Source organism: Tinamus guttatus, unplaced genomic scaffold, assembly GCF_059628265.1.
Source record: "Tinamus guttatus ecotype Peru unplaced genomic scaffold, ASM5962826v1 Tinamus_guttatus_pri_ptg000004l, whole genome shotgun sequence".
Lineage (NCBI taxonomy): Eukaryota > Metazoa > Chordata > Aves > Tinamiformes > Tinamidae > Tinamus > Tinamus guttatus.
The window spans coordinates 6,007,356-6,029,934 of NW_028288538.1; the positions used below are offsets into that span (position 1 = coordinate 6,007,356).

Below are 22,579 nucleotides of genomic sequence, written 5' to 3' on the forward strand. Positions count from 1 at the left end.
GGATTTACTGACTGCAGCACAACACGTAAGACCCAGATTTCCATAAGCCTCGGCTGTTACACAAGCAGGAGTGATTTTCAGGTACCACAGCGAGTGTTTTTGCAAAGCGAGTTCATTGCACCCACGTGACTCTGTACTTGCTGCAAGCAGGGATGCAAACCTTGGAGAGGGGGAACATGGTTACATGGTGTAAAGGCAGCGCTTCGTGGCCTTTGCACAAGAGCCTCCCTGGAAAACCTGTGCTGTCCCAGGGCAAAAGCTCTGCCCGTTCACCTCCTGAGCCACAAAAGCTGCAGAACTGATGCAGAACCAGGAAATCAGGCACAAAACTGCCCAGAGCCCCATGGCTGCAGCCTGACCAATCCTCCCGACAGGAGGGGAAAGCATCCTCCAATGCCCCTACCTCTCTCTGTACTTCAGGGCAGCTTTACCCTCTTTGTATACATTAAAGCCTGGCTTAATTTTTCCTCCCTCAGTTCCCCACTGCTCATAACGAAGCAGCAACTTCTCTGCAAGTTTGTTCCTATTCACCTGATCACCTGAGTGGGAAGGAGTGCTTCAGAAACAAGGATGAAATGCACTATTATCAGATTTTTCTTTAAGTTTTCTGGCAGGTGCTTCAGCTTCTCTCGCTAAGCGCATTGGATACAACCTTCAAGTCCTTTGGGATGGAAAGCTGGTGCCAAAGCTGCATTCCAGTGAGCTCTGCTCTCATAGCAGAGAGCTGCATTACTTGATATTTAAATATCACACAGAAAGACAAATACACATACACAACCACTCCACTGAGCTATAAGGGTTATTGCAAGAAAGGAAGTAGTAAAGCAGCCTGTTTTGCTCTGTATACTGTAGCAACAAGAACCTCTTATTTATTTCTCTCCTCTTCTAAGGAAATAACATTGGATGCTTTCAAACCTGGACATCATTAAAAAAAAGAAAAAGGATTTTTCAGGAGTCATGAGAAAGCAAATCAGTATCGGGATGGAGCAATGTAGAATAAATGATTTCTAGGTAACACGCCCCAGTTGTCTGCATACAGACAGAGGACAAGCCTGGAAGTTGTGGAGCTCTACGCAAGGACTGCATTTTCAGAAATTGGAATAAATCATATTTGGGGAAGAGAAAAGAATTTCAGAGCGCGAGAGGTTTCAGCTAGGGCACAGGCTGAAGGCGCAAGCGACTTCTGCCGCATCACGAGGAGCCGCCTCGGGCACAGGCTCCGAGGAGAAGGGGCAGGAAACATGAGCAAAACTGAACTCAAACGCGGTCATAAAACCAAAAATCTCACGCAAACACTCGCTGCAGGATGCTGGTTACCCGGAGTGACCCTTCTGAAGGCACCCAAGCAGCAGCGAGGGTTATGGAGAGAGGATGTGGCCAGAGTGTCACAGAAATGCGAGGTATTTTGTTGGCTTAAGGAGAAGAACAAGACAGTTCCCTCGCTGCACAACAGGACTGCAGCAGCCTCGCCGCTGACCCTGCAGAGGTAAAAAAAAAAAAAAAAAAAAAAAAAAGGCAGCAAGATGGGAGAGTGCAGCTGAAATTAAACAGACACTGGATTAGTGCAGGATTTTTATCCTTGCCCTGGCTTTCTCTTGCAGACAGCTTATATCCAAATGCATTGGTAGGAGTGAAACTGGTAGAAAAGTGATACAGTTCTGCCTTAGTGCGGTCAGAGGAAAAGAAAGAGGAAGTTATTTGTGCTTTTCTGTATGCAAGGTAAAATTTGTTTCCTGCGGTACTGAGAAAGCTTCTCCCTCCTCCCTCCCCAAAATAACTAGCAGTACTAAACACTTAGAGCAACCAAGATCTTGACAAGGTTGTCTCTACTCCCTTGGGAACACAGGAAAATTAAATTCAATTTTTAATTCACTGACTTCCTGCAAATCTAAAATTTGCATTGAAAAACAAATGGAAAAGTTAACAGCTGCAGGCAGAAACATAAAAAACAAAAGGGCGTTCTGCTATTTCCCAGCAGGTTTAGAAAACCACACACAGGCCAGGAGCCCACCCTGGGAAGTTAGTTGCCAGCCTTCCATTGGCAGCACCAGATGACAGCGGAGGCAGACACTCCATCCCTTGGGCCAAAGGATGCACCAGCATCTCTGGCCATGCTCAACGAGGCACCGAGATTGTTTATTGCCTTGCTATATTTATTTTTGAAGCAGCCCCCAGAAAATCCCTCCCTAAATACCTTAAGAATGTTACAAGGAGCCAAGATTGTGATGCTTTTTTGTGTTACCCTTGAAATATTGACTTTTTAGTCTTGAAATATTCCTTACAAAAGGAGAACAGCCCTGCAGAGCTTACCTGGCAAGCAATGCTTCAGATGGGGCAAAAGCAAAAGCCTCCTTCTGCTTCATGGCAGCCAGAGGACACATGAGGCCACCAAAAGCAGTATTGAACCAAGACGTGACCTGAATCATCTTATCTTGAGGTCTCAGGAAAGGCAGGTGTCGCTTGCTCAGAGTTGTCACAAATCCCTATTCAGTATTTCAGTTTAGTGCACTTTAAATTGTTCTGATATACAACGGAGCTGGAGGAAAAGTGTTCCCTGGGCAGTCCCAGCTGCTTGTTTTAAAGTAGAATAATTCTGTGCTGCTCATCAGGATGGATCATTAGGAACACTGGGATTCTGCAATGATCACAACCCATCCCGAGATGCTATGGGCATCCTTCAGCTGTAAAATGAGAGCAAGTGGAACCACATGGGGAACATTTCCCTCTAGTCCCACCCATCCTCCACAAAAATAGAAATAAAATAATAAATAAAATAATAACAATAATAATAAAAAAACAAACACATTCCAGGAAATACTTTGCTCACTTCTGCTTTGCAGCCACCCCTGTAGCTCAGTGAAGCAGATTAACAGACAGAAGCATCCTGAAACAGCTTTAAATTCAAAAGATTATGAAGGTTTTCAACCACGGTCAGAGGAGAAAACCAGCACTGCAACCCACTCATCTCTAGGGTCGTCCCCAGAGCAATAGTTCAAGATTAGCTCACAGTAACTTGTGCAGCAGCTGAGCTTTCTGGGGTCACAGGAGGAAATTTCAGTCCTTAAGCAGTTGTGCTGCTGCTGGTCAGATGCTTTTAGAGCAATCTGTTCACACATGTGCATTTTTACACACATTCCCTTACCCGTATATTGACTAACAAGAGCACACACTGTCCTTTCTTCCGTCTGGTAACACTGTCACCGCGACTGTAATTCAGCTCCCTGGAAAGGAGGAAGCTTTAACAAAGCGGAGGGAATCAATACCTGACAACTATAATTCTCTGCTCAATAATTACACAGAATTTACACTGCTGAGTAGGCTCCCTCCATTGATTTTTTGCAAAAATATTTACTGCAGCAGGAACGCGGGTGTAAGGCTAAATTTTGAGGCTCTGTCTTTTCAGTGCATTGATTTTAAAATAATACTCGAGGTTTTAATGCCTTCATTCCAAGGCACACCTCTCCACATAGGGCACCTGTGCCTACAGCTTTCCTCTCCCATTTCCATTTTCCATCGCCTTGCTCCAAGAGCGATCAATTCCCAGGCCAGGTGCTCCCTCCATGCTGCAGCCTCTCCAAACAAATCACATTCTTGAGCAACTCCTTCCTGCAGCCAGGAATGAGTCATGTTACACAACGTCCCCAGTCCAACAAGAGAGGAGCAACGTCCTAGGAGCAGCATCCACCCTTCAGACACAGTGAAACCCCCGTGATGCAGTCAGAGGCTGTCAAGAAAATGGGACAAAGATACAGCTTTAACATCTTAGGTGCAAGCTGCACAAAATGTTGGTGTGTAGCATTTCCTATGGGTTCTTACCAAAGGAATCTATCATTTCTCTTGAAAATAAAAGAGTAAGTTTTTGACCGGAGAACAGAGATTTAGATCAAAACTAGTAAGTCACGCTGGTAGATACAGCTGAAGAGAAGTTCTATTGTTTTCTGCATTTTTCCTCTTAATTAATTTTCCTCTTTTGAATTTCAGCATCTAATTTTCTACATGATGTAAAGAAATGGCGCTTCGATTCAAGAAAAACAAAGGCAGAAGGTCAACACTGCATAAGAAGCCTCACTTCTCCTACCTTTCCCTCTTGAGGATGCTGATGTTAGTAATGTGCCATGAATTTCACAGGAATGACTCATTACCTAATTAATAAAAGATTAATGCTTCCCCCCTCCCCGTTTTAAGCTTTCTGCAAGAGGAAGGATTTTCAGAAGCGTTATCAGGGTAACTCCCTGTGGGGAAGGAGCCGTGCGTGGAGGTGCAACACTCGTGGGCTCATTTTGGAGACCTTTTCCCGGGTTCCATGAGATGAGCATTAAAAAGGCTTCTTGAACATTCTAGGGACAGTGGGAGCCCCTCCAAAGCCTTCTTCGAGTTCACGCTTAAATTTTCCCTGAGGTGGGGACATGTTGAAAACACATGATAGACTTTCACAAGAGCAGCAGCAGATCATTAAGGGGAATTAAGCTTGTATTCAGACCATGGGATAATGTATTTACTGCCTTTCTGTGTATTTTGAAAAACAAACAAACAAAAAATGCATGAAGAGGTCCAGTGACTTTTGAGGAAAGGAGCTGAAGTCAGTTTTTCTGCTGTGGCAGAAACACCTACATCCTCCCATTCCCAAGCAGCCCTGCTTGCCAGGAATGGTGATCCCTTGGTGCCAAGCAAGACAACACACTGACAAGGGGCCCTCTGAAAACCTGAGATAGGGGCTACTTCATCCTCAAGTACTGCAAAGACACAGTACCCGTTTCTACCTTGTCAGGAAGCCAAAAAAAAATTAGCAGCTCCCATTGCCCAAGACCCAAACGGCAGTTCCTTCTTGTATGTTGAGAACCTGGCTTTGTACTTTCACTCCTCTCATTTCAAGGAAGTCTGTTACTCTCACAGACCCCTTTCAACAAAACCACATACTAATGAAACCATTTGTTCTCTTGTCAGGCTGCCAGAAACTAGCAAAACATGACAGAAAGCTACCCAGAAGCAATGCAACTGCATTTTGCTTGCTGGCTTTTTGCTACAGCGTTTTAGGGAGAGGCTTAGGAACAACTGGTGCCCAATTCTGAACCACAGGATCCTAAAGATCAAACTTCTCCCATAAGCAGTAACCTGACCTTAAACGTGAAGGTTGGGAGCTTTCAGTTCCATCCCTCATCAGATGACAAGCTCAGATCTCACAGGAGGGATACAGAGGATGCCAATATATGTTTTTTGATTATTTAGCTGATAACGCACAAGGCAGCACATAAGTTAGCAGACTCTTCTGGAGCGCTGCAGTCCGGGGGAGCACCCAGGAGCAGATCTCCTGCAGACACCACCACATCAGTCCTGCTGAGGAACAAGGACTCGCTTTAAGAGCGGGTCTCTCTGATCAGCCACATGAAAGAGCAGCTCTGGACACCATGGATGGGGTGGAGAGGAGTCCACTGAAGGAACAGGGGGACCAGGATGCATTACCTCCTCAGAGCAAGGAGTTAAAAGTAGGTAGACAGAGGACAGCCTATAAACAAACTGTTCAAGATGCCTTTCTTTCCTTCAATGAGTGGCTGACGTGCATTGCACACTGCCAGAGGCCATTGAGGAACCATGGAATGTGAATTGGTCCAAGGAAAGAGAGAAACCTGGGCTGAGGGGTAGCAACGCACATCTCCAAGCTGGCGAGAAGAGAAAGATTGAACATCTTAAAGAGGTTCCCAGGGACCACCAGGAACAGCAGACCAGACACAGAGGTGCAATTCCACATGCTCACCAACATCTCTGCAAACAGCAGCATCTGCCAGGCTGCGCAAGCCGAGGCTCTGCTTCCATGAAAGCTCTGTCCACCGTTTCCAAATGCAGTTTGTTTTTCTCCTCCACTTCTCAAACATCTCCAGTTGATTTAAAAAGCCACTTTCTTTTTGTGGAAACATGAAAGCTCTCCATTATTCAGCACTTATTCCACATGGATGAAGGTCACTGGCCTCCTTAAAGAGCTCCCCCACTGCATGTAACATTAACAACTGTACTGAGATAATATTAATTTCATTTTCCGAGATCTTCTTTTTCACTCTGAAAGAATTGTGTTGGGAGGGAGAGGGAGAGAGCAGCCATCGTGATTCCCTGTGCTGCCTGGGAGGATTTCTGCCTGCAACACCAGGAGCCAAACCCAACATGGTACTTTTGCTCATCTCTGGGCCGAAAAAGGGCTCTCAGGTGACCTAGTCTGTCCTAGTTAGTGTTAAAGCCCAAACTCCTGTTCTAGCACCTTTCCTACTTAGGAACTCCCATCATTGGTCATCTGCGAGCTATAGTGAGACTCAACACAAGCACATTCATGGAATACCTCAAGGAAGGCTTTAAAGAAGTCTTGCCAACTCAGGAGAGCATAATGAGGTGAATTCATGGGTGGGGGGAAAAGGTACTTTGGTCACCAGAAAGAACCCAAAAGGTCCAAATATTGCTGTTGAAAGGAAAAATGGGGAATCACAGAAGAAGCAACAGGAAGGTGTGATGAGATGCCAGCTCCCTCTTCCCCTAGAAAGGGCCACAACTTCCATCCTTTCCCTCCAGTCGCAGGCTAGCCATGAAAACCCGTATTTCTAAGGAAAAGCTAGAGAAAGAAGCTCCATCCTAGGGATTTCAAACACCACAAGAGTGCCAAACCTGCCAGGTGGGACCAAGGCTCCTCATCAGAAAGCAACTCAAGCCCTGTCCACCTTGACCAGGGATGCTCTGCCCCTACTCCAGTTCCCCTCACAACAAGTGCAGCATTCAGAGGCACGCACAAGCCCTTGAGCAGAAAGCTCAGTAACCCTTTCAAAGCTCCATTCATGCTCCTTACGACAGATCCAGGCCATACAGCTGGTCCTGGTACCCCCTCCATACTAGGTTGGCATCAAGCATCCAAACCCATCATCCAGGGAGCATCTGCCCTTCCTGAAGCTCCTTCCTAACGGGGCACAGGCTCAGGGCAGGAGCCCAGATGCCCCTGCACCTCCCCAGCGGCGCCTGCTCGCGGTGCCGGAGCGCCGGGATGCGGCACAGAGGATGCTCTTGGATGCTCCTCTGCGCAGGGCACTGCGCTCCCGGCTGCTCCTCACCTCTCCGCGCTGGAGGTTGCGGCCCAGCCTCACACACGCCGGCAAAACTGCTTGTGTAACCACCCGCTAACCCGGATCTGTCAAAGTGATCCATGCCGCCTTTAATGCTTTAAACAATCCATCTTTGCCAAGCGAAGAGGGCTGGCGGCACCACTGCCCGGGCAGTCCTGCCAGGAGAGCTGGTGGATGGGGATGTCCATCCTCAGCTCACCCGTGGCCAAAGCCAAAACCCCCTGCAGGGCACAGAGGCTGAACGCAAGTGCCCCTGAGGAGGAAAGGAAACAAGAACTGGGCAGTAGGGAACAGAAAGGAGAAAGGACCGAGATGGGGAACATAAAAAGTGAAGAGAAGGGAGTGAATCCAGGATAAAGCATAGAAAGAATGAGCAGAGGCATCTGTGATCCTCCCTTTTCCTATGTGTAAAGGGGGAGTAACAAGAGACAGCCCTGCTTTTGGCTGCCCTGCCCACATAGTTCACAGCATCAGATGGTATAAGCAGCCCAAAGAGATGCCATCGTTGGTTAGGAAACATATGTCATTCAGAAGCCCTGGAATTAGGTTGACTTTGCAATCCTGCAGCCAGCAGAGGATGAAAATAAGTAAAAAGCCAGTGGGTTAGGAGGCAGGATCTCCCCCTCAGTGCAGCAGGCACAGCTTGCATTTAGCTGCGCTGCACAGCTCAGACTAAAGCTTAAGCCGTGATATTAAGGTTCATACGGCTGACAAGATATTGGCATTTGGGCAGACGTCAGCAATTCTTTCAAGCGAGTTATGGATATTGAGGGCTGGGAAGTCAGAAGTATTTCTGCTGTGTAAAATGTGACATGCCAAAAATGTTTATTCTGTTGCAAATGATGCTCCACATGTCTAAACACCAGGCTTTGCTTGCAACAGAAAAAAAGACACCAGACCCCAAAAACACCCAGACACTGACATCTTGTGCAGTTACACTGCTGCTCCCAGCTTCTTCCACTCATCCCAATCCATGGCCCTTAGCAGGACCCTTTGGACTTACAGAGCACCACAAATCCCAATCCTATGCAGCTCAAGTAAGAATAATTATAGGAAAATAGCTACTTTGGCCATTATCACTGCCACGAGCACAGAATTTTACTACTAATGACAAAAATCAGAGGTGAGGCATGACCAGCTCTGTGATTCCTGTTAGATGATCAGCCCACATCCTCAACAATTATTTTAGCCCAATGACCCCCTAAAAACAGCTTCTTGCTTCCCTGAAAGGCACATGGAAGAAGCAGGACAGGAGGAGGAGTTGACTAGGATGGAGCTGCCCATCGCCAAGCTCCGCACGGGAATGCGGCCAATTCCCATGGCACAGCGGGATCACTGGCGTCAGTGACTTTGCTTTAATGACCTGGGTGAGCTGGGACCCCCGAGGCCAGCGCTGCCCAGCAGAGGTTGCTTTTAACCTTACTGAAAATAACAGGCTTTTTAGCTGCTGGCCAAATATAAAATGTCACTTTCATCCTAATTTTCAAGCCTGGGCACAAACGCTTGTTTTTCAGAAAATGCTCCAGAAAGCCTTTGCATTCTGCACAGATGGATGCAGTCAAGAGCTAGGAAAAAAATCCACCAGAACTGATAAAAGTTGATTCTACCCCTTATAAAATTATATTTATGACTTCATTGAATATAAAATGTTACAATTAAAACTTGTAAAATGAAAGCAGAAGATGATTTTTTAAACAGAGAGGGACAGAGAAAAAGAGAGTGTGTGTGTGCCTATATTATAGCTAGTACTTCTGCTGCATTGAAAGCATGTTAAAATCATTCCCCTATTCAGTGATCAGTATTTGGGTTAAATATTTGTCTTGTTAAGTTCTATTTTTAAATAAGTCATCTCCAATTTGAAGCCAGAAAACACTGAAATGGTTGATGGAAAAGGAGCCAGTGAAACTTCTTTAGGGTTAAGTATGCCCAGCTGTATTAGGAACCCAGAAAAGCAAGAGAGAAACTCAGCCCCAGGGATGCTATAGGTCCAAGAAACCCTTTCTTCCCTCTCTACCAAAATTCCCAATGGGGCAGAGGACAGAAGATGAACACAGTTTCTGTTCCAGGAACTGAGGCTGCATGTGCAAGGGCAGCACAGTGCATTCGTTGTAAGTCTGTGGCTGCCGATACCTCCCACTGCACATAAAACTCAGCATCACAGAGGCAGCAAAACTCTATGCCACTCATCCCAGCAGCACGAGGCATGATGAACCTTCCATTGCTAACAACTTTATTCATCTCCCTAGGGGAGCAAGAATAAATAAATAAATAAATTTAATTTCCCTGGAAGTTACTTGGGAAACTATCACTCAGACATAACTTTTTTTTTTTTTTTAATAGCCTAGAATTCCCCTGGAGGAAGCAGGGAACCAATTGGCCATAAACAGAGACCTGCTCAGTCCCCAGCTGCACTCCAGCAGGATTGATCACTGTGGTCACTTTTAGGCATCATGGGCGTATGCACAGCACAAATGAAGCTGCACCAGACAAATAACAGGTTGCCCATCCAAAAGGGCTTACGTTAATTATGTTAATCCACTATAGGCAGAGGAGTGATTAAACTATCTCAGCTGCCTGGGATTTGGCTGGTATCCAGGAAGAGCCCGATGCAACTTGCATTTGAAGTGTTTAAGAGGGCTACTCTAACCACTTAACTTCATCCAAAGCCCTGGACCCCGGAAAGAAGACAGCCCATGGCAAAGTTGCAGTCCCTGGACAGCAGCATCTCCAGGTCTTAGAAGATCCTGCCTCTCTCTTGACTGCTATGCCAAGTAACCCAAGGATACCCACCTAGAAACTGAAAATTAGGTAGTAACTGTAATTAAATGCCCAGAAGTCTCTTTCAAAGAAGACACAAGAACCACAAGGCAAGTTCTAAATCATAACACCAACCTGTTTTCTATGCACAGGGCAGGAAATATCTCTTAAGAGGAGAGGAAGACTCAACCACGCTGATCCTCACTCCAAACAATCAGGGTGAGATTTGGGCTTCCTCTCCAACAAATCCTTTCTATACAGGACCTCGCCCTTCAGATGCACAGGGAAACCTATTACCTATGATTTAAGTGTCACCTTCAAGTCTCCCATTTCTTCACCTGTAGCAACAGCTGTGAGTGGAACCAGCTGAAGAAGGCTGCAGTTCCCAAGTAGCATAGGCTAGTGCAGCTCGGATACTGGACAGCAGCAGGGGCTCAAACACCTCTCTAGCTCCTGTTGTGGACATGAATCTGGCTCTGTGATTTTTAAACAAATCTCTATCAAATCACATGTCCCAGACCAACAGAAAAGAAGATCTTTCAGGCTGAATCCGCCTTGTGCTATATGTACAGGTCAGGATTAATAAGCCTCTACCTTGGGTTGGAGTGAAGCAGGCTCAGTATTTTCTCCCTCCTTCCCACCAGCCCATAGCAACAAGAACCTGCACAGAAAAGCACAAAGAACAGAAGATTGGGGCCCTGCAGAACCAGGGTCTCAGCCGCTTTGCCCAATCCCCCTGCTTACAGCTGTCACAGCAGCAGTGCATCAAGCATTCCTGTTGTCCCCAAAACGCCCTGGGTGACACGTGGAGTGTCACAGCAGGCTGTGAGCTTGACTCTGCTCCTGCCATTTCAGCACAGCAAGCAGTTATCTCAGCTTTGACCCAGCTGGCAGCAGATCCTCAGCCCTGCAGCCCCAACCATGCTGATTTACTTACACCTGCTGTAATAAGAGCTCTGTTCATTTGCTTGTGCTCCCCGGCAGGATCCAAAGGTTCCTCTCAGGGAAAGGGTGCAACAACCCTGAGTCACTGCTAGCAGGGACCAGGAACTCTGTCCACGCGCAGAGTAACTTTTACAGGCTCTCTTGGCCGTCTACATCATCTCTGGCAAGCAAAACACAGTTGTGTGCTATCTAGTATGGCTTCAGAGAGGAGCTGGCAGGAGCAGCAGTGAATCATCTGCTGAACTTTAACTGGTGACAGGGGTAGCAGAGCTCTGCTGGGAGCCGCAATGAACAGGCCCTGGGGCACATCTCCTGGGACGTGGAAGGGAAAAGTCCACTTGGAACAACAAATCCCATCACTGCACTGACAAATGACAGCAAAGCAAGACCTTAAATTTAGGGGGAGCTGTTAAAACAACTTCCGTTCCTTCCCATTGCTCCTTGCATCTTTCTCAGATAGAAAAAGTCTCAAAGGTACTGGGGAAGAATCAGCAAGTTCAAAATGCTGTCATAACCAAGGATGAGACCTCAATAACCCTTCTTTCGCCACCCTGGGGCGATAGAAAATAACCTTTGGAAAGGTTATTCTCACGTCTGAGAAATGCTCCACTGCTAAGTCTCCTGGTCAGAAAACTGAGGTAGTAACTCATGCATCTACTTCTATGCAGAAAACAGGAAAAACTTGACTAAAGACCATGCCTAAACTCTCAGTCTCACCTGGCAACCAAAATGGACTGTCGGGCAACTCATTTCTGTCTCAGCATGGGAGATGAGGCAGAAATCTGGCATACAAAGGAATGAAGTGCTCCTCATGCAAGAGAGGCAGGAATCGGAGTCAATGAGCCTGGAGGAATCAGATGAAGCACCAGAATAGCACAGTCCAGATCGCTTCTACAGAAGTAGAGTTTGCAAATCTGACATTTTGCAGTAAGGTAGAAAACCACATTTGTACAAGCAAGCAAGCCCATCCATCTCTAATACCTACTTTGTGGTGGATAATCTCAATGCAGCCTGCTAAAAACACCAACACACGTGGGTTTCTGCTCTACCTGTCATTTCCAGAACCTCAGTTCTAGCAGGGGTGCTTTTTAATGAGCTCCTGGCAGTTAATTTATTCAATGTTTGCATTTCATTCCAAAAGCTTGACATCCCCAGAATCAAAAGCAGAAATGGTTTCTTTGGATCAGCAAAACAGGGCAAATAGCTTTTATTTTTCACCTTAATCCTAGAAATGGGAGACATAACTGGCCCTCACACAAAGGCAGAAGCACTCCCAGCCATGTGGTCTGGAAGGATTTCTGTTCTGTAGATGCATAATGTCATCCAATTCACAGTTGGAAGTTTTCCAGTTCATACAATGGCCATATGGGACATAAAAAAATGGGAGGGCGGGGGCACTCAAAAACAAAACCAGCACTTCCTGCCTCTGACACTTCCACACTTAAAAGTAAAAAATAAAAAAATAGAAAGTAGTAGAATAGGAGTCATTAATAGTCTTGAAAATAAACTGTTTTTCTTAGGAGCTTCTCCTCAGTGGGCTGTTGTCTGCACCTGTGACTAGTGCACTATGGGCAGAAGCCAAGCACCAAAGGGCTGGAGGCAGTAACTAGTGTCCTCAGTAAATATTGGGGTCTTTTTAGAGGAACTAGGATCCAAGCATGTTCCCCACCTCTCCTGACACTCCCTCCACTCCCTTACCTGCTATCCAGAAATGCTGCTTGTGCAAAACAAGCTTGGCTTGCAAGAAACCTCTTGGCTGACAAGGTCACATGCATTCTGTGGTCTAGGAGGCAGCACACAGCAAAGCCTCTGAGAATTACCTACCGCTTCTGTGATCCAGAAAGAATCACAGCTAAATGCTGCCTAAGTAGACACTGCTTCCCAGTTATGACTGAAATAAGGAGCCTGGATTTCAATAGAAATTCAGGATAGATTAAGTGTGAGGAGCCAGTCTTCTGCAAACTTGGTGGCGATGGTCCCCATCAGGGTTTCTCCTGGATTTCTGCTTAGCTCCCATGTAACTTTGGTTACTCTCCACCCTGCTGGCTAGTCACACATTGCTCCTCACCCCTGCACTTCACCTTCCCAGCTCATTTCGCCTTTGCCACAATCCTTGCTTTTGCTCAATGCAGCTTTTGCTCGCGCCCGATTTCCCCAGTCCCCACCTGCTCCAACCTACGTCACCTGCAAGGGCTCCCCAGTGCCCTGTAACTTCAATCTCCATTTGCCTTCCAACATTTCTGTGTGTCGTGGGCTTTCTCTAGTGTATCTTTATCTGGATCCTCGTTCACTTCCTACTCACTCTGCTCCTCCAGCTCAGCTATACAATTTACTGCCCCTCCAGGGCTAATAAAGCCCAAATTTGCTGATTTTAAGGCACGGAATATGTCTCGTCTGTTTACTCAGACTCAGAAATACCACAAGACAGTGAGACTAATCTATCTGGAAAGCTTTGCTCGCGCTGCCGTGGTCTGCATGCTGCTGGAGATTTTGGGGTGTGCTGAACACGAAATACAAGCTCAGAGCTACACGTGGGAGTATTTTTATAAATGCTGCACCGCAGCTCCATTTTCACTTCTGTTTACCTGATATTTTCACTTAGGTACTTTTATGCATAAACAAAAACCCATTTGAGTCCTCATTTGTCATGTAATGATGCAGCCTGCCCTAATTGCTCTCTAAGCCTGTGCTGGATCTCCCTTCCCCAGGGTCTGCAGTGACCAATGTCCTCCCACCAACAGGACGACCACCTCGAGCAGCAGCAAGATCTTGGACTGACAGATGCCACTTCTACAACATCTTTGCTCCAGGAGTGCTTGCAGTTTCGTGTCCTCAGCATCACTCCTGTGCTCCCAGGAGCTGGCTATGGAGCTGTGCAAGGTACGATGCCCTCGGCCCATTTCTTGCACCTCGCTTACCACTACGCACAGAGCTGATCTTGGCTTAATCAACCTTGGGGATGAAACGAAACCAGCTCGAAGAGGTGGAGCAGTGTAGTGTTAGCAGACAAGGAAGCCACACGTTAACCTCTCCAACAGCAGGAAGAGCTGTCAGCACCCATGTAGGTTGCACTGCTTAACAGGAAGACAGTGAAATTATTACAGTCTCACAGCAGGAACAGAGCCTTGCAAGTCAGAATTCATGGGTCTATTTTGATCCTCCTGCTTAATATGCTTTATAACCCTGGAGACCTTGCTGAAGGAAGAGTATTTGTCTAACCCATGCTCAGCTTTGGTTTTGCTACTTCTTATAAGTCAAGTACCTCCACGATGCTAGGCACCTACTGAGATGCTGTATCGAGTTACAAAGAGATGTGGTTTCCATCTGCTACATCATTCTCACGAGCACAGGAGGGTCGGCAGTTTGCAGAGACAAGCAGCATGTTTTACTAGATCAGATGACAGCTGGGAAAGAAAAAAGTAAACTTGTAAATGTGAGAAGTCATACTGGTCAGAACAAGATCCACCAGGCGCGAGAGCTTGTGCAGTTTTCCAGGTTGTCTTTGATGATGAAATAAGAGGCATTAGCCCTCCCTACCAGCCTTTTGCACGATGGCATCTGTGGGAACTTCTCAGCTTCAGCAGAATTCCTACAAGTGCTCCAGTGTAGCTGGCCACAACATTGCCCCTTAGTTTAGTTATCTGCAAGGCTGCCCTTTAGTTGCTCTGTAGAGCAGCATACTTGCCCACTGCAAACACAAGAACACTCCACTTTTTACAGAGGACAAACAGATCACATTGCTCTAAGCAGTGCAATACAGTATCTTTACAATTACATTGCAAGGGCAGGAGCTTTTGTGATGAAGAAAATATATAGAAGGGGGGGAATTATTTTTCTTCGCCTTATTTTCCCCACAAAGGGGAAATGCATCTAAACAGTATCATGGAGCTGCAAATAAACAGAAAGTTATCAGGCAACTGTAGGTAAGGCAGGAAAGTACTAACCAATGCTCAAAACTCTTCTTGGTAGCAGTGGTCTGCGAGCAGCCAGTTCACCTCCCCTTTCAGTTCCCACCCTGCACACTTTACCACCCTGCAGATAGAAAGATTTCTCTAGCAAGCATTACTCTTTTGATAATCTGCCTGATTGAATTAGGATGTCCATCTGTTGTTAGCTGATGGCTAACAAGATACAGGTGGTCTTTCATCATGAGGGTAATTGGTCTCTGCAGTGATGACTAATGCAGCAAAGTTGTCCCAGTTGCCTTTTTTCCTAGTACTATTTCTTTTCAACTCTAATCGGCAACATTGCTGTCATGTAATAAGTTACAGCAGGAACGGTTTTGTCCAACACTGAGGATAGGAATGTAAAGCAAACAGCATGAAAAAGTGAGATTAGCAGAGGGAGACAAGCCAGGAAGGAACTGGTGTACATCTTGCCTTGCTATTTATCTGAACTCCTGAATTCTCCCTGTTGTTTTGATCTACTGCCTTTAGCTACATCCTTTGCCTTGAACAGAGTCAGTCTGGTGCAGTGAAGCGCTCCGAAGCTTTGGCCAAAGAGCAACATGACCTGTTGCTAACAAATATCCAAGAGACTATTGAAATCCTCATGTTTTACTTGGTTAATAAAGGGTCAAACATGGATAGCTCCTCCAGACAGAAATCCCCATTATTTAAATCAAAAGAGGGCTTAGTGAGAACTGTCTTTCTCTACAGAAAAGCCAAAAACCTCATTAGCAGCACAGTTAATGGACTGGCTGTACCTTGGCAAAGGGAAGCAGGCAACAGAATTTCTAAGTGTTTTTAAAATAGTAACACCGAAGGAAGAAATTTAGGAGCCAAGTCCCAAACGTTGAGAGGGCAAGGCCAGAATTCAAAGCCAAGAGGAAAACTTCTATCCGAACAACTCCAGACCACCCATGCACAAGTACTCACAACTGCCAGGCCCTTCCTTGGGCAGCTTCGGCACATCAAGCCTCCCTTCCCCAGCGCCCATGACACTGGGGACTGCAGCCACCAACATCCCCTGACTTGACTCCAAAGTCGGTCCTGTCCCAGGTCCATCCAGGCTGCAACTGGAGGACAACCACTGGTCCAAAAAAATCAACATCTTTTCCCTGAGCCCATAACCCTACTGGTGTCCTCCATGCTGCCCACACAAAGAAGCGCTGTTAAGTGGGTACAATGCAGCCTTTAGTCCCTGACATAATCCACTCAGCACCTCCCAATCTATTTAATTGCTTTCAGGACCCATAGGACTACGGGGTGTGTGATCTATATTGCCCTTCACACACTTGCCATGTGAATAACGAACAGCTCTCTCCCAGGGCACAGCTCTACAGAAGCTGAAGAACGATGCCTGCATAAGGATCTCCCAGCACATGACTTTTTAAATAAACTACAAAGAGCTCTACATTCAACATTAAAAAAAAAAAAAAAAAAAGAGTCAACAAATGCCTGGTGTATCAGAAATCAGCTGCAAAGTACACAGAGTAACATGGAAACAAATCCTACCCTCAATATGCTCTCATACAGTCATTTGTGTTAGACCCCATCTTTATTCACTCAGCTCATAACAACAAAAAAGCTGTTAGCAGAAGGTTACGGTAACTGGAACAATTGCTGTAAAATCATGGTGCTCACAGCAGTTATGACTTTGTACATATATACATTTAATTGAATAAATACATCCATTCAGCTGCCTTCTTTCATAATTCAGCCTGCCTGCAGTGGAAAAGGTTATTTCTATTAATTGATTATTGTTACTGCTCTAAAATACCCTATAAACTTGCTTATATGCCCATTTCATTTTCCAGGATAGTATGAGTGACACCATTAAAAAGCAATGTGTAACCAAGCCAGCCCTGCTGACACGCAGTAAGTGAGAACATGAATCTCTCCCCAAAGAGGGATGATTTATTTGAAAAAGGCTACAAGTATCAATGGATCCGTGGGTTAAGCCAGGGTAGTCAATACTGAGATAGCCACAAGAACCCAAGCATTTTAATCTGATCTGTTAGTCTGCTTGGAAAACAAAAAATGAGAAGCAAATCCGGCACAGCTGCCTTGCAGTAACGAGGAGGCATCGCCGCGCTCACGTTGGCGATAGCAGCCCTTTTACTTTTGCATTAATACTGTGTCTTTCTCAGGCCCTCAGAGATTTTGTGGCACAAAGCAAAGGCTCTCTGAATCGCCCAGAGGATGCATTTAACCGAGCAAAATGATTAAAGCGTTGTCAAGTCTTCAGGCTAAAAATATTACATACTTGTAAAACCGCATACACCAGTAAGGACAAAAGTATTTCTCTGGAGAGCAAGTTCATGCTTGGAATGGGCCCGTGTCCACATGGACAGGGGCAAACCTGCTGGGTATGCAGAAGGCATGAGGGCAATGTAACAGGTAAACGGCTTTTCTAAGCGATACTGCAAAAGAAATGGGCTTTACAAGGGGAAGGAGCTAAAGCAAACACAGGGCTCGCTGGATCTGAAGCTGATGAGCTCAGGGAAGCAACATCCAGCAAGAAGCAGCAAAGCAGGTGACGTTTGCCAAATGGGCACACATGCAGAGCAGGGACAAGGCTGCCGAGTCGGAAAGACCGCAAGGAGTCCAAGGGATAAGCAGCCAGGACGGACAGGCCTCACAGCTGAGTCCTACAGGGATCCCAAGAGCTTCTCCAGGGATCTCTAGAGGTCCCTTCCAACCTCAACCATAATCTGAGTCTGAACTTCCAACCAACACAGGAGCAATACAGCTGAGGGTCTCAAAAAGGTCTATTATATGATTAATATACTGCAAATAAAAAGTGTTTCCATTCACTAAACATTCGCTACAGTTTAGAAGTTGGAACAAATATATTTCAGGAAACTCTAGAGGAATTCAGGAAGGCCAAGACTGAGCCAAATGCACTCGCCTTTCCTGCAAGAGATTTTTCAGCAGCCAGAAACAAAATAAATTAGCAGGCAACTCCTGAAAAAACTCAGTGAATTTCCTTGCAGGAAAGTAAAAATAAAACCTACAGTACTGAGAAGGGACAGAAAAAAAAAATGCCACATTTCAGCATGATTTTTCTGAGTGTTCAGAAAAATCTCAACATCTTTGCATAGATCCAACCATGCTTCAGACATCAGGCTTTACAAAGAACAAGAAAACAGATTTCCAGCATAAAAGCCAAACATCTCAATAATAACCCTGCTCTTTCAGCTCCAAAGTTAGGACTATATTTCTCAGAATTACATGGTGTGTCCCCCAGGAAATAGAATTTTGCAAATTTGGAAATGATAGGATACATTTGTCATTCTGAAAGGTGCTCCAACTGCTCTCCTACAGTCTTTCAAATAAAAGTTATGCCCAAGAAAAGCTGTTAGAAAAATGGAGTTTACGCTGTAGATGCTTTGAGTGTTTCACTCATTTTGTGGCTTTCTCAATGTGTTTTCAACTTCTGCTTTCTGTAGATCAGAAGTCCTATTCCCTAAAGTTTTTCTCTTTTTAAAGCAATAATTGATGAATCCTAATGTACATAATACCAAATAAATCTAAGATGAATAGCTTCAAGGCTCACAGCAATTACTTAGCTTGCCAAGATGAGCTTCATAGCATAAATCTGAATGCAATTGTTGTATTGCCACACACACAGTGTTGACTGAAACCGATTATTTCAGTACCTTATGCTGGTGACTTGCTATTAACTCACTGCTATAGATACTAACTTTGATTTAATTCTCACCAGTACAGAAAATGTTTCTGCTTCTCCCAAACACAGGCACTGCTGTCACTTTGACTGACGTAAGCCCCCATAAGTGATTTTTCAAACAGACAAATTTATCCCCGGAGACAGCGAGATTCCAGCTAGAGCATATTTGTCTTCTTCTGCCGCAAATCTTTAAGCCGGTGCTTAAAGCAAGCAAGAGCTCACCAGAATTGAGCTTAAGCATTTTTCTGGAAGCGCCACATCAAAAAAAGCACTTCCAGATGCAGAGGTGACAAGTCCTCAACTCGCAGGGTCCCAGCCATGAAGTTAAAATCCATGAAGTTAAAGGGAGACACTTGGAGAGAGTTTCAGCAACTGCAGAGAATCTCCAATGCATTAAAGAGGATTGCAGCATCCTTCCGAATGCACAGAGGGTGCCACGGCCTGGCTGCACCCCCTCCGACATCAATATCCATTTCCTGCATCGATGGGAGACAGAACAATAGCAGCTTCCTCTATAGAATAGAGCCCTTAATTGTCCCAGACCATATTCTGGCTCCCAGAGGCTATTCGTTCTGCTCTGTAGGTAACCACATCCTAGACGAGGCACCACCACCTTAACAGTAAGTGTTATATGCTGCAGGAAGTCCAGGAGGCACTTTATCACATTAATATACCACATTACTGCATTGGCTATAAGCGAGCACACACCAACCACCGCCGAGCACGATGGGGCACTCCAGGGACCAGAAAACACTTGCTACATCTTGTGCATCTGAGAAGCAACAGATCCAAACACCCACTGTCAACAGTTGGGCTTTCTCCCTGCCTTGGATGAGCTCCGCAGTGCCTCTGATCCCCCTCCTAGCAGGACAGAACTCGGCAAAACCCCTCAGAAAATAAACTAAGGGAAAATGTCAAGCAAGTTATTAGCAGGTAAAGAAAGTGGCTGTGTAGTAAGTAGCCCTTAATGTCCTCTAAATGATGCCACGAATAGAGGGAATCTTTTAACGTTACTGCAATGCTCAGAACAATGAACGCAGATAATAAAAATAAACCAGCTTGCTTGTTCTGAAACCTTTTAACAGGAATTCACATCTTCAATACAAACTGAGATAAAGAAGCAAGCAAATAGACGCAGTTCTGAAATTGCCACACTTTTCCATCTTTGGCCGCTACTGCCAACACGGTGACCTTTGTGTTGAACAGACTCTTGGGTGCTGATGTGGAACATTTCCCATCATTAGTGAGGGCAGACACAGCCCCACAACCTCTATAACCCTGTTATGGCACAAACATCTTTTCTTTTGAACATCCTTTGGTGGATGCATTTTTCTTTATTATATATATATATTTTATTATTTGATTTGCCCTCAGTTACCACAACACAACCCTTTTCCTAAGGCTGGTTACTACAGCAACAGAATCTGTTTGCATTTGGTAGCAACATCTTGCAGGCATAAAAAAAATAATCTAATTCATCTGCTATTAGCTCAAGAAACTTGAAACCACATGTTGGCAGCCCATGGCACACTGATATCTTTTTATAATATTTCTCACCGTCTCTCTAATTATAAAACCCCATGAATTCCCACCTTCTTGGCAGAGCACAAATCTGAACAGCCTCTGACTTCAAAGGATGCATGGACGAGGCCAACTGCCCTTCATCTCCTGTGTGTCTGTCACTGCAAAGAAGCCACAACATGCAGAATTTGATTGACTCCACTGCCAGAAATGTACTATAGTCCACAGATGCTATCTGCTTTCACTACACTGTCACTCACTGCAAGTTTTAAATTTATGTGCTATGCATATCTGCATTCGTTCACATATACACATTTACACTTATACAAGGAGTGTTCCCCCCACCCCTTTTTTTTTTTTTTCTTTCTTTTTAGGGGGTAAGCCCATATAGCAATTCCTCAGCAGTAAGACTGTATTAGGTATTATATGAAGTTTCTCCGCTCAGCTCTTATACAAATCAAAGGAAAGAAACTAAAAAGCCCTCAGCGTATAGAGCTACTTCTAACTTACTGCCTTGGGACACAAGAACGTTTTTATTGCAGGCGAACAATTACTAGTACTTAACTGTCAGGTAAGAGATGACTTTTTCCCCCTAACTACAACACAGCCCCAGTGCAGCATGTGTGCGCTTGAGTGCAGCAATACACCAACGATAGCATTGGCTGGTCAACCTGATCACTGCTCAGAAACAGCTAGACGGGATGGAAAGCCTGGCCAGGCTACCACCACTGTTAACAACAAGTTTATACCCTGAGAGAACAACCTATGCCAAATTAACTCTAATTTAAAATGAAGGCATTTACCCCAAAGGTTTTCTTTAGTTGCCTTCGGAGCAGACGCTGCTGAGTGAGTGCGCTACTAGGAGAAAGCCAACAGAGAGGAGTGTAGCAGTGACAAAATAGGCTCTGCATTTATTTTCTCTGTGAATGGGAGGAGAACGAGCTGCTCTGCCAGCTGTCTGCCCAAAACGGCATCTACAACATCAACAAAAACAATCAGTTCAATACAAGCCTAAGAAAATCATTTTCAGCCACGTTTTCAGCTTAGGAGTTTGACCTCTCAAATATATCTCCTCCCAGGTTTGTGAAGAAATTCCCACCAGCTTCTTCACCATTTATATTCATTCACAAAATAGATTTTTTCCCGTCCATTTTTTCCATGTTAGCTTTTATTTTTACTAACCAAATTGATTGCAGTTTGATGTAAGGATTAATCCTTCAGTGTCTGAAAAGCTACTCATGATAGATAGGCTGGGACAGGACAGATATTAAGCTTCATTATTGCTATGGCTGATTGCCTGTGCATTCACACACAGTCGTCTCCAACCCATAACTCATACCTAGAAATTCAAATTATGATTTTCACAGCCAAAACCAGTAAACCAAAATGCCCAAAATGCTTTTCTTAGTCTGCCTGCAGTCAGAAAGCCTATATGGAAGTAAATATAATATGAAGGGGGGGGGGGGGGGGGGAAGACTTGAAAAAATCCTGAGCAAGCAGAAATAGTTTTTGATGGTAGCTGGGAAAATACTGCCAGACTGTCAACTTTAAAGAAGCTACTTCAGCATACAGGGCAAATATATTTAAGAAATAAAAGAATACACGCATCTTCATGCTTCTTGCATGCGCCCTCCCTCTACCCTGTTCTCAGAAATAAAGCACTGTTTTAAGAGATCCCCATAGAATTGATTGAAAGTTACTCATTTTCTATGAAGTTGTTTTACCATGAATAATCTTAACAGAGCTGCTACAAAATAGCCCAAATGAATTTAGTCTCATTATTCGCCTGTGGGTTGTAGAGTAGCGTGTATTTTATACATTCTCCTGCTCTATCCAGGGGATCTCTCGTGAGCATTTACAGAGTGCAGGGCAGATATACATGGGTCCACAGACAACCTAAATGCTGAAAATCTGTGATTTTATGCTCTTTAGGAAGAGACATGGACACACTTTGCATACCTCAAAGAACTTTAAGGATAAATATACTGAAGAATACCATACTAGTCTAACAGGCAGAAGTCTTTCCAACAGCTCCACGTCACCCCAAGGCACCAGCATACAGAAAGTCAGAGGGCCTGTTCAGCTCTGTTGGCTATGGCCCTACCACAGCTGTACTTGAGGAAAAACGTCTTCATACACACACACACACACACACACTCATACAGCCTGTGCTGATGGGACTGTCTTTTGAAAGTTAAAAGTCAAGACCAAGGGATGAAGAGACAAGTAAACAGTTTTAGTTACTAGCAAAGCAGCTATACTAACAAGTGCAGAAGAAACACGTGAACGACAGCACATGCTTCACTGATTTATTGCATTGGAGTCATTTATCTAGTGAAAAGTCCTGAAGAAAGAAGAATGAACCATGCTAGCAAATTTTTTTTGTTTGTTTTTGTTTCAAAGAACGATTTTGCCCACAGCATCCTCCTGAAGCCTTTTGCAAAGGAGTCTCCACCCATATCCTGTAAACACTTCGCCCCAGCGATAGAAGTCACATATCTTAACCATCTGGAGTAACTTTGCAATATGATCACCAGAATCATGAGGCGAACTCCAGGCTCACTGTGTCTCAAAATAGACCTCATCAGTTTCCGCATCCCATTCCGTTACAGGGATCACATTATCAGGAG

The 22,579-nt window shown here is 45.0% G+C and overlaps 1 protein-coding gene across 1 annotated transcript in view; it reads right to left on the bottom strand.

Moving 5' to 3' along the window:
- SLCO3A1 (solute carrier organic anion transporter family member 3A1) overlaps nt 1-22,579 on the bottom strand; it is a 127,920-nt gene that overhangs the window by 81,172 nt on the left and 24,169 nt on the right. The gene's annotated exons all lie outside the window — the stretch shown is intronic.